Source organism: Martes martes, assembly GCF_963455335.1.
Source record: "Martes martes genome assembly, chromosome: 8".
NCBI lineage: Eukaryota > Metazoa > Chordata > Mammalia > Carnivora > Mustelidae > Martes > Martes martes.
In genome coordinates this window covers 114,383,421-114,398,532 of record NC_137895.1, presented here as the reverse complement: position 1 = coordinate 114,398,532, position 15,112 = coordinate 114,383,421, and positions in this window count along the sequence as shown.

Genomic DNA, 15,112 nt, shown 5'->3' with positions numbered 1-15,112 from the left:
CATTCACAATTGTATATTAAAAAAAAAAATTCCCTAGAAATATATTTAACCAAGACGGTGAAAGACCTATACTCTGAGAACTGTACGCACTGATGAAAGAAATCAAACAAAACACAAACAAATGAAAAGATATTCCATGCTTATGATTGGAAGGATTAGTATTGTTAAAATGTCCATACTACCCAAAACAACCTACGGATTCAGTGTAATCCCTATCAAAATACCAATGACATTTTTCACACAACCACAACAAATACTATTAAAATGTGTATGGAACCACAAAAACAAACAAAAGAAAACCAAGCAAAACCAAACCAAAACAAAAAACCAAAAAACCTGAATAGCCAAAGCAATCTTCAGAAAGAACAAAGCTGGAGGTATCACACTCCCTGATTTTAAACTATACTACAAAGGTATGGCAATCAAAACAGTATAGTACTTGCACACAAATAGAAACATAGATCAAGAGAACAGAATAGAAAGCCCAGAAATAAACCCACACATAGACAATCAATTGATCTAAATAAAGGAGGGAAGACTATACAATGGGGAACAGACAGCGTCTTCAACAAATGGCATTGGGAAAACTGAACAGCCACAGGCAAAAGAATGAAACTGAACCACTTTCTTAACTGTATGTCAAAATAAACTCAAAATGGATTCGACCTGAAACCATAAAACTCCTAGAAGAAAACATAGGCAATAAGCGCCTTGATGCCAGCCTTAGTGATATTTTTTTTTGAACCGGATTCCACAGGCAAGAGCATCAAAAACAAAAATAAACAGGCCTGTACCAAACTCAAAAGCTTTTGCAGAGCAAGAAGAACGATCAACAAAAGAAGGCAACCCACAGAATGGGAGAAAATATTCGCCAATCCTATATCTGATAAAGGGCTACCATCCCAGAGACAGAGAGACCTCATACAACTCCATAGCAAAATGACAATCATAATCATAAATAAAAGGCCAATTAAAACTGGGCATAAGATCTAAATAGACATTTTTCTAAAGAAGACATACAGATGGACAAAATGAAAAGATATTCAACATCAGTAATCATCAGGTAAATGCAAATCAAAACCATAATGTTACATCACAGCACACCTGTCAGAATAACTATTAGCAAAAAAATAAATAACAAGTGTCAGTGAGGATGTGGACAAAGGGAATCCCGGTTCACTCTTGGTGGGAATATAAATTGGTACAGCCATTACGGAAAATAATACGGAGTTTCCTCAAAAAATTAAAAATAGAACAACCAGATGATCCTGCAATTCCACTTCTGGATATATACAAGGAAAACCAAAACACTAACTCAAAGAGATATGTATACGCCCATGTTCGCTGCAGTATTATTGACAACAGCCAAAATATGAAAGCAACAGAACTGTCTATCAATAGATGAATGGATTAAGAAGATGAGGTATATATACAACAGAACATCACTCAACCATAAAAAAAGAATGAGATTTTGCCATTGGTGACAACATGGATAGGCCTGGAGGGTATTATGCTAACCGAAATAAGTAAAAGAGAGAAAGACAAATACCATGTGATTTCACTTGTATGTGGAATCTAAAAAAATAAAATGAACAAACAAAACAAAACCAGACTCAGAGATACACAGAGCAGACCCATGGTAGCCAGAGAAAAGGGATTTGAAAAGGGGTACTTAAAATAGGTGAAATATCATATTAATTTTGTATGGTGATGGGTGGGCACTAGACTTACTACGGTGATTATAATTTATATAAATCTTGAATCACTATGTTGTATCCCTGAAACAAATATATCACTTTATTTGTGTCGATTATATTTCAATAAAATTCAAAAAATTGTCAACCCAATGCATCCCCTCATGATTAATAGAATCTTATAGTATAATATGGCCTAATAGAATACAGTATCATATATCATATAAATTATTATGGTCTTTATAACATGGGTAATGTTTTTCAACAATCACATTTTTGCCTAATCTTCAATAATTACATTATTTCTTTTCCTTTGGTAACAAACCCAATGTTCAGAAAAGCACAAAGAAGAAAAATTGAAAATCACTCACTTTTTTGCCATACAGAGAACGTTAATGTTTTGGTGACTCTTCTCCCTCAAGCATACATATTCTTTTTAATATAAAATTGAGATCTTATGATACATTCTACTTTTTATTTTTTTATTTTTTTTTAAAGATTTTATTTATTTGACAGACATATCACAAGTAGTCAGAGAGGCAGGCAGAGAGAGAGAGACGGGGAAGCAGGCTCCCTGCTGAGCAGAGAGCCCGATGCGGGGCTCGATCCCAGGACCCTGAGATCATGACCTGAGCCGAAGACAGAGGCTTTAACCCACTGAGCCACCCAGGCACCCCACATTCTACTTTTTAACTGGCTCTTTGCATTGAACAATATTTCCATTGTACGTTGCATAACACGATTTTTATGGCTGTATATCATTCCATTGCATGGATGTCCCAACCCTCATTAACCAATCCCCTTACGCCGGACATTTGTGAGCACGAGCAGTGCTCCCCTCAGGATCTCCCCTACTAACCGTTTCCCTTAGGAAAAATTCCTGGAAGTAAAATGGCTAGGTCAAAGGATGCAGTTTTTGATACTTACTGCCAAATTGTCTCTCGCAAATTTCATAACATTACAGTGTGCTCCCTCACAAGAGTGCATGAGTGTTCATTTCCCCCAAACACTTACCATCAGCCAGTGGTGGTTTCTTCTTGCCTCTTTCATCTTAAACGCAGCGGGCCGTGTTTAACAGTGAAATTCATCTTTGGAATTCATCGCCATCCTGGGTAGCCTACAGGTACACAAAAGACAGGCCTTCTGAAATGACCAGGGAAACGAATGACATATCTCAACATGAACCGAATGCTGAATTAGGTTTTGCAAAATAAATGATGGAACAAAACTCTTTTGCTGACATATTAGGGATTAAAATTCTGAGCATGACCGTGCCCGTATAGTTAAAATGACTGATTAGTCAGTGACAATGTCCCAAAGGCTTGTCACTCTCTCCACTTAGTTTCTGGTAGCATCGGCTCTATACTCTAGAGGGTTGTGTTTTCAAATACTACTCCAAGCTTTATTCTCCCACCATTTCATGTCTCCTAGTTCTCATCTTGTGTGGCATCCCTGGGCTAAGGAAGAAGACAGGGGTGCCATTTAAGCCCTCCTAGGGACAGCGGAGTTGAAATTCTGCCATCCATCCTGGTGCAGTGTCCAGCTGGGCGTGTATGCACTGTTTCCAGAACACTGACTCACGCCTAAGGAACAGCCATGGTATTTGATGCAGGAAAATACCGGTGATTCATCTTCCTCTGGAAGGCCAAGCAAGATTGTGGCCCTTTCCTAAGGTGAAGGTGCCTCATTTGAAATTCACCCAAAACCCCCGATGTCTCAAACAGTTCCTTCCGTCTGAAAAGCTGTATAAGATTTGTCACATTTGCCTACTCACATTCGGCCATAGGAAGTTCCAGCTCTGGAATGTAATCATCATATTGAACAACTAATTTCTAAATTGGGCTTGTGATCAAGACTGTTTTATAGGAATATTCATTGCTTCAAATCTGCAGCCAGAAAATACATGACAGCCTAGATTTTATGGCTGGTTCTAGATAATGGTGACACATTTCTGAGAAATGTCTCTGCTTCCTAACTCCATAAATTGGATGCTGTTTATAATAATGCAGCTAGAGCAGTCGTAGTTTATCATAAGAGCTGTTGTCCCCATGGAAATCATTATTCAGTGTATACTTGATAAACTGGTCATCATTCACAGACAGAAGAGAAATTGATATGGCCTGTTTCTATTTACAGGGGAATGGGCAATACGTCATCTTCTTATTGGACCGATGTTCATCCTACCAGAAGGACTATGTTGCCTCCTGCGTGTTGCTCAGAGAATTTTGTTAATGTCATTAGTTTTACAGGCTCTAACGCCCAGGGCTTGAGAAGAACCACTCCTGAGCTCAGACTTCTCTTCTCAGAGGAGAACCTAGGAAAGATTTCCAGATACGAATTTCATCTTGTATTTCTCAGATGGAAAAACAAAGAGGAAGTGATGAAAGGCCCGATGAGGACCTTTGCTCTTCAAAGCTGCCCTGGTCAGGATAGGCAAGCCACAATGACTTCATGTGCTGTGACATATAGGAAGATGGATGGTCAACCATGAACTGGTAAAGAGTTTACAGCTGTGGCGAGGCCTTCCGTCCTTGTGGACACGTGTTCCCCACAAGGAACATGGTAACCTCTCCCTGGAGATTAAAATCCTTCTCAATGGAGAACCAGGTGTCAGTGCAGGGGACAGTCATGCTGTGGACATCACCCTGTCCTGCCCAGTCCTGCAAGCTCTTGGTCGGCAACCATGGGTGACAGCTCTGTTGCCCCTGCAGAGAAGGCTGCCCCGGGCCCTGGCTGCTGGTTGTGTTTGCCAGCTGTATGAACAGGTGCCCTGGAAAAATGCACAGGGGCCACGTGTCCTCTGAATGACGGTCAGGCTGGGTGTGGGCTGTGAACTGTCCTACTCACAAGGTCTCAGTCTCCTCTGGGGCCACACTGAGACTCTTCCCAGCTTCTAGCACTTTCCAAGTTTCTAGTAATCTAACTTGCAGGCCGCACAGCCTCGCTCAGATTTTCAACCTCTCCTGACTCACTGGAGGAAGCCATATTGAATTAACCTGCAAGATTTATCGCGACCCAGCTGCACGCCTGCCTCCAAGCTGAGAGAGAACTACGATCCCCTTTATAGGGTCCTTCTATGTTTCCAAACGCTTTCACAAAAATTGTCTTGAGGTGGCACAACCAACGGTTAGAGTTTGAGCTCCAAAGACCCAGCTGGGCCCCTTTGTGCCCTTGGTGGCCTCCGTGGGGCTGCAAACATCGCTTTCTCGTCTGCAAAGCAGGGACCATTCTCATGGCCATGCAGTTGGTTTCTCAAAGAACATAATCCCTTAAGAAGTGTTGGTTCGATGCTGGCTCAGGGGAGTTGTTCACAACCCTCCTCCTTTACAGGTGAGGGGACTGGAGGCCGGGCAGCGTTCCTCACTTTTTGGTACTATTGGCACTTGGGGCCAGATAATCTTTGGCCAGAGAGCCGGCCCTGTACGGTGTAAAACATTTAGCATCATCCCCGGCCTTGGCATGACAGATATGGGGAGTGCCATCCCATGGCGCTGTCAACCGGTGCTTTTTGACACCCCCAAAAGTCTCCAAACATGGAAAATCATGCCCCCCCCCAACCACGTTGGGAGCTACTGAGGTGTGATAATTTGTTAGAGGGCTAAAGAGGAGCCCAGAGCCAGGACCAGAGCCCAAGAGCCAAAGCCTGTAGACGACCCATCCTCTGTCACCACAGTATCTCCCCTGAAAGGATTTATTACAGACTCACAGAGACAAAAACACCAGCAAGTTCTGCCTGACACTCAAGGGCCACGGGAGTTGAGAAAAGGGGGCATTCAAGATGGGGTTCCTGTTAGATGAGGACAGACAAGGGAAGGAGACAGAATGTGGCCTGGGAGTTGCAGGCTGGAGGAAAGCCTGGGTGGAGGGAAGACCAGGTGAGGTGTGGCTGCTCAAAGAACGAAAGGCAAAGGCTGGAGTTGGGGGGACACATGGGGCATAAGGAGGACAGAGGGACCTACTGTGGGGAGCGGAGAGGCGGGGAACAAGGGAATGGAGCCAGGCCTCAGGGAGGCAGCAAGGAGCTTGGAGCTAATGCTGAAATAGGTCTTGGCAGGGTGGTCCCTGGTCCCTAGGGTGGGGGTTAGAGGAGTGCGCCCACAGGCTCAGGTGAGGACATCTATCTGGGATGGGACTAAAGGGCCCCTGTGACCTGGAGGAGAGGCCTTCCCTGGCTGCCACCAATGGTTCTGACAGCCAGCCTGTCAGAACAGACTACAAGCAAGCTGCCTCACGAGAGAGGTGCTGTGTCTTCAAACTTCGGTGAGGACTATGTGCGCGGTGGGCCACCTGCTTGTCCTCTACAGACCCAGGCCATGTTCTGGGCCTCACTGTGCTCAGAAGCTGTGACAAATGACTTCTCCCTTAAGACTAGCCAGTTATCACAGGAGCCATTGTCCTTGTCCCCCGACCTTCCAAAGCCAAATGAAAGGTCTTTGCTTAGGCCTCTTCCTGGTTCTGAGGCGGAGGTGACAGAGGTGTTTGCTCTAACTGCCATCTGGGGAGTCAGGATTTCCTGAGGCAAGGGGCAAATGCTTCACACTCCTACTCCTCAGGAAATCCGCCCCAAGAGGCAACGAAAAAAAAAAAAAAAAACCACCCGTCGGGTCATTAGTCTATTTTTATTCTATGTGGCCTGACTTGATGCTTATCTGTCTGTACCTCGGTCTACCTGTGAGGATTTCAGTATGATGTGTGTTCAGGAAGACTTTCTGAGAACTTCCAGCTTATGAATTCTGGGGGACTGCTGACAGAGCTCAGACGGGCTAACGGGTCCTCGGCCTTGAGGCGGGGTACCAGGTTGGATGGCTTCTGAGAGCAACTGGTGACTGGCCTCGTGAGCTCTAGAACAGGCCTTTTTCATTTCTTGCTATTTCAGTGACCAGACCTTTCTCCCACATAGCAACAAGCCACCCACTGAGTCATTCATAGAGTGGTTCACACATTTATGCAGAAATACTTACCATTGCCATGAGCAGGGTTCTCTGCTCAACATGGGATCTCAGGGAGATCTTTGAGTGAAGAAGCCAGCAGCGCACAGACCCAATGCGATAAAGCTCTTCCGAGCTTGTGGGAGGTTGTGCCTCATGCCACGAAGGGCCACGCGTCTAAACCGTGAACGTGGAAGTGGCCCCCAAGCACAGAAGGTTGGTTAAGTCAAGTGAGGGGAGCGGGTGTTACCAAACGAAGTATGGCCAGCGGGACTAATTCTTTCCTTCCTGTTATCAGTCATCTTACTGTGCTAAGGAAAACGCCTGTCGACTTTCTGAGTTTGCTTCTATAGTGCAGATGGCCTGGCTGGTCGCCCCTGGCAGGGCCTCTTGCCGGGTGCCATGGAGGCCGGCTGCCGGCAGAGGGGGCCTCAGGCCCATCCGGGAAGCTGGCTGCACTCAGAGGTGCGTGTTTGTGCTGCTGAGCGAGCCCAGAACACACTAGAGGATGAGTTGATCAGAACACCATTTGGCTCGGTCCCCACTCGCCGGACTGACGGAGCCTTAAGTCCACGATGAAGTCACTTACAATGGAAAGTGCCTGGCGATGAACAGAGATTACAAAACCAGAGAAAGGAAACTGCAGGTGGGAGGGGCCCACGGGGACCAGGAAGCCCTGCTTTTTCTTAAAGCCGGCATCTGAGCGGGTGCCAAAGACCCACGGGGTTCATGCTGGCCATCAGAAGTTCCGAGCCGGCTCTGGTCTTTGTACCGGGTTGAGGCTGGTCATCCTGAAGCTGGAAGGGTCTCTAGAGGATGGAGGGTGAAGCCTCCAGGAGCGGCAGCCCGGCAGGCTGGCAGTCCACCCGCACTACTTGATAGCCCGCTGCGGACCTTAGGAGCTGGAGCTATTTGGCACACAGAAGCAGGGACCGTGCAGGCGAGGCTGAGATCCCCTCTCCGGGGAGCTGTGCCATCCAGAGGCTGAGATGTGACAGCTTAGGAAAATTAAATGTGACTGTCGAGCTGTGCCTGCGTTATGTGGCCCCAGCAGGGGGCCTGCAGCTTCCACGGCCCTTGGGCCTGGGGATGGTGCCCAGAGGGAGAGTGGGACAAGAAAATGTTGTGACAGGCTCACATTTAGGAAGGTGCTTACCAAACACTAAAGCAGCCCCTCGACACTCCAGCTCAACTCAGGTGAGGCCCTGACTCTGCACCCCTGCACGCAGCAGGGCCTGGGGTCTGCTGGAGAGAGAGAGAGAGGCCACTCAGACGGGCTTTCTGTTCCTTCCTTCCAGAAGGGGCTGGGAGCCTGCAGCCTCCTTCATGGGTGTGGGGAGCATGCGCAGAGCCGGGACGGCTTGGAGCGGGCTTGGTGCCAGTTACAGGCCACAAGGGCCACCCCCATCTCTCTTCCTGCCCCTACCTGAGCCTAGCCCACCGGCTTGGCCCCAAGGCCCTGGGTATCTGCCCTGACCTCGTTCTCAGGTCTGGCTTTACCAGGAGGCCCCAGAGCTGCTATGGAGCACAGAACGGCTGCCCGGGCCCAGCCCTTCCCCACCCCTGAGGGATGGCACTGGAGCCTTGGCAGCCTAGGCTGCTTTTGCCCGGGATACTCTGTAGATAATAATCATTTATTCACCAGTCATAACAACAAACCGTGGCCCATGAGGACTCAGAGCTGAGCTGAAGAGCAGCAGGCAGCAGGCCTAATCAGAAATTCAGTATTTTCTACCTTTCTTTTCTATTAACGATCCAAGCGCTTTCCCTGCAGCGTGCTGAGCCCAGGAATGGGACGGAGGGTGTGCAGTCAGTCTGGCGGCCCTCCGCCTTCCTGGGTGCCCCCTCTGCCACCTGCGGGCCTCCCTTCCCAGTGGCGGGGGAAGGAGGACTCCCAGCCCCGCAGCTCAGAAGCTGGGGCCTCTAGCAGCGGCTTGGTCCATCCGGTGTCTTCCACCACCTCTCCACACCTGCCTGAGATCCCCTTCGCCCACCTGCTTAACCACCACCCAGGTCTTTCAAACAAAGCTGCGCTGGCTTCTAGGGTTTTTGTAAGTGAGTGAGAGTCAGGTCTAAGGGCAAGACTCTTACTATTTTTGTGTCCTTTCCTTATTTACTTTTTAAAAGACCGCTTCACCGTTTGCTGTCTGGGCCACCCACGGCCTAAACTGTAAAGGAGATGAACTATGGCCACACTCCTCCCCTTTCTTTCCTCCTGCTTGTCAGCACCCCCTTGTCCTCCAGGAAACTGGCCCACAGACCCTTGAAAGTACACCGGTTCTGGGGGAATTTGCGCTTCACAGGCTAGGAGACCGCCCAGCTCCCACAAACGCCACGGATACTTCTAGATTGGAGAGCAGTGTGGCGCTGCTTCCTGGGCCCTTTGCATCACAGCATTTGGAATATTCTGGAGGCCTCTGTTATGGGCCCACTGGCAACGTACGCCTACCTCCTTCTGTCTGAGCTGCCCTCCCTCCCTTCACCTCCTTGGCCTGTTAGCCTGAATGTGGGGGCGTCCACTGCATTTACCTCCGTCTCGGGCTCCAGACTTGCCTTCCCACACATGTACTGAAATGCTAAGACACCAGGTCACAGTTACGGGAAGGCCCCATGTTGAGAGAACATACCCTCCCCTCTGACTCTGTAAGGCCAGTATGGAGGCTTCTGTGTTCTCTCAATGCTGGGCCCCTCCCCCATGGCACTGGGCCTTGGAGGGACGTTTGGAGGGTCTTCTGGGCAGTCCCACCCCGCCAGTGTGCTGACTGAAAACAGGCCTCGGATCTGCTGGCCTGAGGAGGGTCTGGGTGTTCGGGAAAGGAGCAGCCGTGGTCGAGGGGGGCCAGCGTGCGCCGGCGGTGTGCAGACTTGGCTGCTGAGTTCTGAAGGCTCGCAACTCATGGGAAAATGCCGGCGCTGTTTACCCACCAGCCACTAGACTGTGGAGCAACACATACATACCGGGTGGCGATCTTTGCGGGGAAGTTTCTGCAGAAGCCTGAGATGCGGAAGAGCCCGAGCAGGCAGCAGGAGCTACCATGGACTGGAAGCAGTGGTGGCTGGCCCTGGAGGAGGCCTCCTTACTCCCGGGCTCCCCCAGTCCCGCAAACTAGAGGGCTGCACCTGTTTAGCCTTCGGGAAAGCCGGTCCGAGGGGATTGGCTTGTACCGCTGAAGTTTAGCTTCCAAGGAGGGTCTCGTTCCCGGCAGGCTCCTGGGGGTGTGCTCCGAGCAGCTCTGAAGAGGGGCCCGGAGGAGCATCAAGCCAACTGTGAGCACCTGTGAGAAGTTGCCTAGGGTTTTCTGGTTGTTTCTGCCCCCTCCCCCCCCAGCCCAGGCACCATTAAAGGGGTCCTGCTAAAGGCGGCGGGGGTGTAGGAGGCTTGGCTCAGAGACTGTCAGCACCCCTCCTGAGAGGGGGAGTTAGTTGTGCCTCTCTGGTCTGACATTCCCGCGCCTATTGAATCAGTGCAGGGAGGGGTGATGCGGGTCAGTGTTATGTCAGGTCTTATTTTCCAAAGGCTACAGGCCAAAGGTACAGCGTGGGGCGGGGACTTGGGAACCTCAGCATACCTGCGAGGAGCAATAAACAAATGGCCTTCCAGAATGTGTTTTCCTTTCTCTCTGGGCTCCTCCATCAGCGATGGGAAGCCAACAGGGCTGCAACCTGCTGCTTCTCGAGTCGGCCTGTTTGCCCACACACACCCCCCATAAAAGTCAGAAAGGAAAGACCCAAAAAAATGTGCAAAAATTTGTGCTTCAGGTCCAGGAAATCCCACGTCCCGGAACCAATGGGTTAATATGGGGTCCACTGATAAATTCCAGCTGTGTCCGTGTGTGCTCTGAGGTACACCCTCCACATTCCAGCTGGAGGCCATGTAATCAGTGTTGGAATGGGTAAAAAGGATCCTATCCTGAGCTGTTTAATTTTTGTTCCTGCTTCCCAAAGGGCCTCTGCTAAAATTTCAGCTCCTCCTCTCAGCTTGGATGGGTGCGGGTAAAGTTACTTTCCAAAGAAGCCAGGAGAACGTTTCGTGTGAAGAAGGTGTGGGGCAGATGGAGTTGGCCCGCACTTGACAGAGAACGAGGCTCCATGCTGGGCTGGGCCTGAATGAGTCCCAGCTGTGTGGCTTCAGGCCGGCTGGCTGCCTCCCGCCCACTCGGGGGACAGAGCTGCCCGCCAACCCCCCACCCCCGCCCCCAGAGCAGGACATCCGGGAACCAGGCGGGAGGACAGGTGGGTCACCGCCAGACGCAGGCTCTGCACCGGGGGCCCAGCCAAGACCTCAGAGCCTGCATAGCTCCTCAAAAACCAGGAGGCCTAGCACACAATGGGGGAAAGCCCTTGGGAAAGCAAGTGTCCAGTCAGCAGAGGAAAAGCCACAGAGCCCCAGAAAGGCCTGAAGACCCTCTAGTCTTCAGGTTCAAGTCACTAACTTCTCCGTCTCCTTGGCCAGAACCGGCATCGAGAGTCTTGGAGTTCTTAGAAGGAGGGGCAACGGCGAGTTCCAGGCCAGCGCAGGCCTTCAGTACCGTTTCAGGTGCGGAAGCTGGAGTGGAAGAGCTGAAGGACCCTTTCAGGGCGGGTCTAAGAGCGGCTCAACGGGGCAATGATGCTTCTACAAATAGGCAGCTTTCTCCAAGATGCACTAACACATGATGCTTCCCCTGGGGTAGTTCTCACACACGGGCGTCCCTGGAAATGAAAGCGGCAGGCACCAACGGATCCAATGAACTCTATTTGTCACGTTAGTACAGAGACTAACAAGGGTGGGCTCAGAACTGAGGGAATTTCGTCTGAACAATTTCTAAGTGGTTTCTCATAAACTGTCATTTGGCAAAGACTCAAAACACTTCAGTCCATCATTCACTTATAAGACTTTCTAAGCAGGGCACCTGGGTGGCTCAGTCAGTCAAGCACCTAACTCTTGATTTTGGCTCAGGTCAGGATCTCAGGGTCATGAGATTGTGCCCTGAGTTGGGGGGCGGGGGGGGGGGTCCTTGCTCAGCAGGGAGTCTGCTTGAGAGTCTCTCTCTCTCCCTCTGCCCCTCCCCCTGCTTGCACATGCACTCTCTCTCTCTAAAATTAAAACAAAATAAAATCTTAAAATAAATTTCTAAGCAATGCCTGTAAATAATCGCTATCTCGAATATTCTCAAACCTGAATCTCTCCGTCTCAGGTGGTCACCCAGAGGTCATAGTTCAGCAGGAAGATCTAAGGGTTTCCACCGGAATCCACTTCACTGAGGAGGCAAACAAGAAGAAGGAACCCCTGCTCTGGGCCCCCCCACCCCAAGTTAGCACAGTTAGATCCGGGTAATCAAACCCACCCGTTGCTCCATCACTGACTCGAAACAGTGATGGGCTGGAGGAGTACAACTCCAGGTTGCTTCCTCCCTGGCCTTTAAGAGAGGACCAAGGCTCCCGCCTACGATGCTGTTGTTCCCTGAAGAAACATACACAGTCTTTGATGACTTATCTTGGCTGTGCATGAAAGGTTTTAAAATTCCAGAGAAGAATTTCCTAAGCATGGCCCTGTGGTGCAGAGGGCTATTGCAATCATTTCTTCATTTCCTGCCCTCCCGGAGTTGACAGTCTAGTGGGGGATGCATTGCTCACTGTAAGCAGAATGCCACTAACTGACTCCAAGGGAAATGGGGACTAGACCAGATTGTTACTTGGCTGAGGGCAGAGCAATTCCATTGTTCAGAGATGGGACCATGAGCCACAGTGGGAAAATAGCTAGCTAAATTATTACCTGAGGTTGCCTGAAATGAATGCCCACTGAGGGCAGAGCTTGGGGGACAGGGCTGGATCTGTCATAGAATGATGTTTGGGGCATGAAGGATGCAAGGATTATGGGGCAAGGTGGCTGTCTATAATGGAACTGGACAGCCAGAGAGGAAAGCAAAGTCAAATCAGTAGTTGTGCCTCTCAAGGCATGGACTGCAACCCCCGGGGTTTAATTCTAGAGAGAGTGAGGCACAGGGCTGAGGCCACCAAGAAATGACTGTGAGAGTGGCAGTTTTGTGACTCCAGGGTGGCGAGAGCAAGGACCCACGTGGTGGCAAGTCAGCAGCAGCGATGAGACCAAGTCCAGACAGGGTCACCTTGCTACCCATCCCCTATCCTTGCTCCTGCCACTTTCAGACTCCAAGGATTTCCACACATTCTGTGAGCTACCTGTGATCTTTCCACGAAATCCCTGTTCTGTAGAAACTCCCCAGGGTCTGTTTCTGTGCTTAAAAATCCAATACAGGGGTGCCTGGGTGGGGGGGCTCAGTTAAGCATCTGCCTTTGGCTCAGGTCATGATTCCGGGGTCCTGGGATCCAGCCCCAAATTGGGCTCCCTGCTCAGTGCGGAGCCTGCTTCTCCATCTCCCTCTGCCTGCCACTCCCCCTGCTTGTGCTCTCTCTCTCTCTCAAATAAATAAATTAAAAAAAATAAATAAAAATTCAGTACAGACACTGGATATTTCACTAAATGCTACAGAGGTTTAAAAAGACTCGAGGGCAGGCAGCAATTTGCTCCCCCCCCGCCATGTGAGGGGGTTAGGGGGTGAGGAAAATGTGTTATCACAGGCCGTAGACTTTATGAACAACTATCTCCAGGGCTGGGCTCAAATCAGGCCGAAGTTCTCTTACACACTGGGGGCCCAAACATTAGCCACGGAGGTGACTGATCACACCTCTCGCTGAGGGTCATACACTCCAGAAAATAAAAGAGATGTACAGGCATGAAACTGGACCCACCGTCCATCGCCACATAACCGAACGAGAGGAGCCAGGTGGTGGGCCTTCCTTCCAAACTCAGGACTGCTTCTTTATGTGTCTACTTCGGGGCAGTTTCTGGGTAAACCCTTGCATCAAAGAGATTTAGATGCATCAATCCCTAGGTTCTCAGGGCTGGAAAGGACTGAAATTCACTGAGTCAGAAAATAATTTTTCTCATCTGATTGTATTTTTACATATCTTCTGAGTTGCCTTAAGTGCTTTCTAGAAAAAGCAAATCAGCACAAGCTCTCTGGGAGAGCTGAGGAGCTGTGGGTGGCTGGGGTGGGAAGGCAAAGGTGGGCGGGACACGGTCACATAGAGATGTGACATGGACCCCAAACAGCGCAGGGAAACCTGAGCCACCATGGGCAGCAATGACAACAGCAAGGCAGGACTGTGGAAGATGAGAGGGCTGGGGGGCTCAGGATGATGTCACAGATATACAAATGAGCCACATGAGGTACCCTGTAAAGTCCCCCACCTGCCCAAGAGGCTCAGCCAATACCTAAGAATGACCCTCCCTGAGCCCGAGTCCTCTTCTGCCCAGCACCCGTAGATTCCATGGGAGTCCCTTCTCCTGCCACCCACGGTCTTCCCAGGGTCTGGCTGAGGGCCAAGTGACTGGGTCATCCTAGAAAAACAGGAGATGGGATTCTGCGGGGATGGAAAGTTTCCGAATCCCAGGGGGTCACGTGGGGCCCAGTGTGTCTGCAGGCTTTGGAGGGCACAGCAGTCCTCACTGTGCCCAACAACATAGGGGTCCCTCATCCCCTCCGTGGCCCAGGCAGACCCAGAGAGCTGTGGGGAAGAAGTCCACATGTCCCTATGGCCCTGGAGTGTCTGGCAGGGACTGGGATCCAGGCGAGGCGGCCACTGAAGAAGGGGATGGCGCAGGTGCCAAGGGCATGCTGGCAGTGACCCTGACAGGGATACCAATGGCAGTTTCTACCCTGATCGAACCAACCCCACAGACTCTCTCCCTCGTTTTTAGGAAGAGCCACCCGCCCACCTAAGGAAGTGCGACCATCCCACAGGCCTGAAGGACACTTACCCTGGAAGAGAATGCCCAGCATCCCCGCTTTAAACCCCCCTCAAGGGGGGTAACAAGTGGAATCTGCCTCAAAGTGGTCTTCAAAGCATAAGACAGTAGCTCTGAGTTAAAAGGACTCTTATATGAAGGCATTGTAAGCTTCTTTTTGTTTCTTTTTTTTTGGTCACCTTTTTCTCTTTTCACTCGAGGTGAGGAGGAGAATTTTGTTCTCCTTAACGGTGCAGCTATCTTTTTGTGCCATCAGCAAGGTTTTCTCGTGCTTCCAGCCAACACAAACCCAGTTTTGCTGACTGCCCCGGGCAGCGCCCACTCCCTCACGGCATCCTGGGGAGCCCCGTGTCACCCAGACACACCCAGGAATGAAAGGGCTGCGGAGAAGTGGTTTCCAGCTCCGCTCTCCACAATTCTCAGAGTCAGCTCTCCTCAGCGCAGGGACTTTTCCAGAAGTTCTAAAAGGCTCACAGGAGGTTTTATTTTGTTTTTCAACAATTACCAAGGAAAAGAAAAATAAATCAACCTGAGTAAAAGCAGAAATCCCTACTCCCTGAAACACACGCAAACCAGGGAAACCGCCCATGCTTTCTCACAGGCGGGTCGTACCCGGCCCCGGAGCTGGGAAAGGTCCAGAGTCGGTGTAATTGGCCTCGTGGACATTTTCTTTCCCTCTG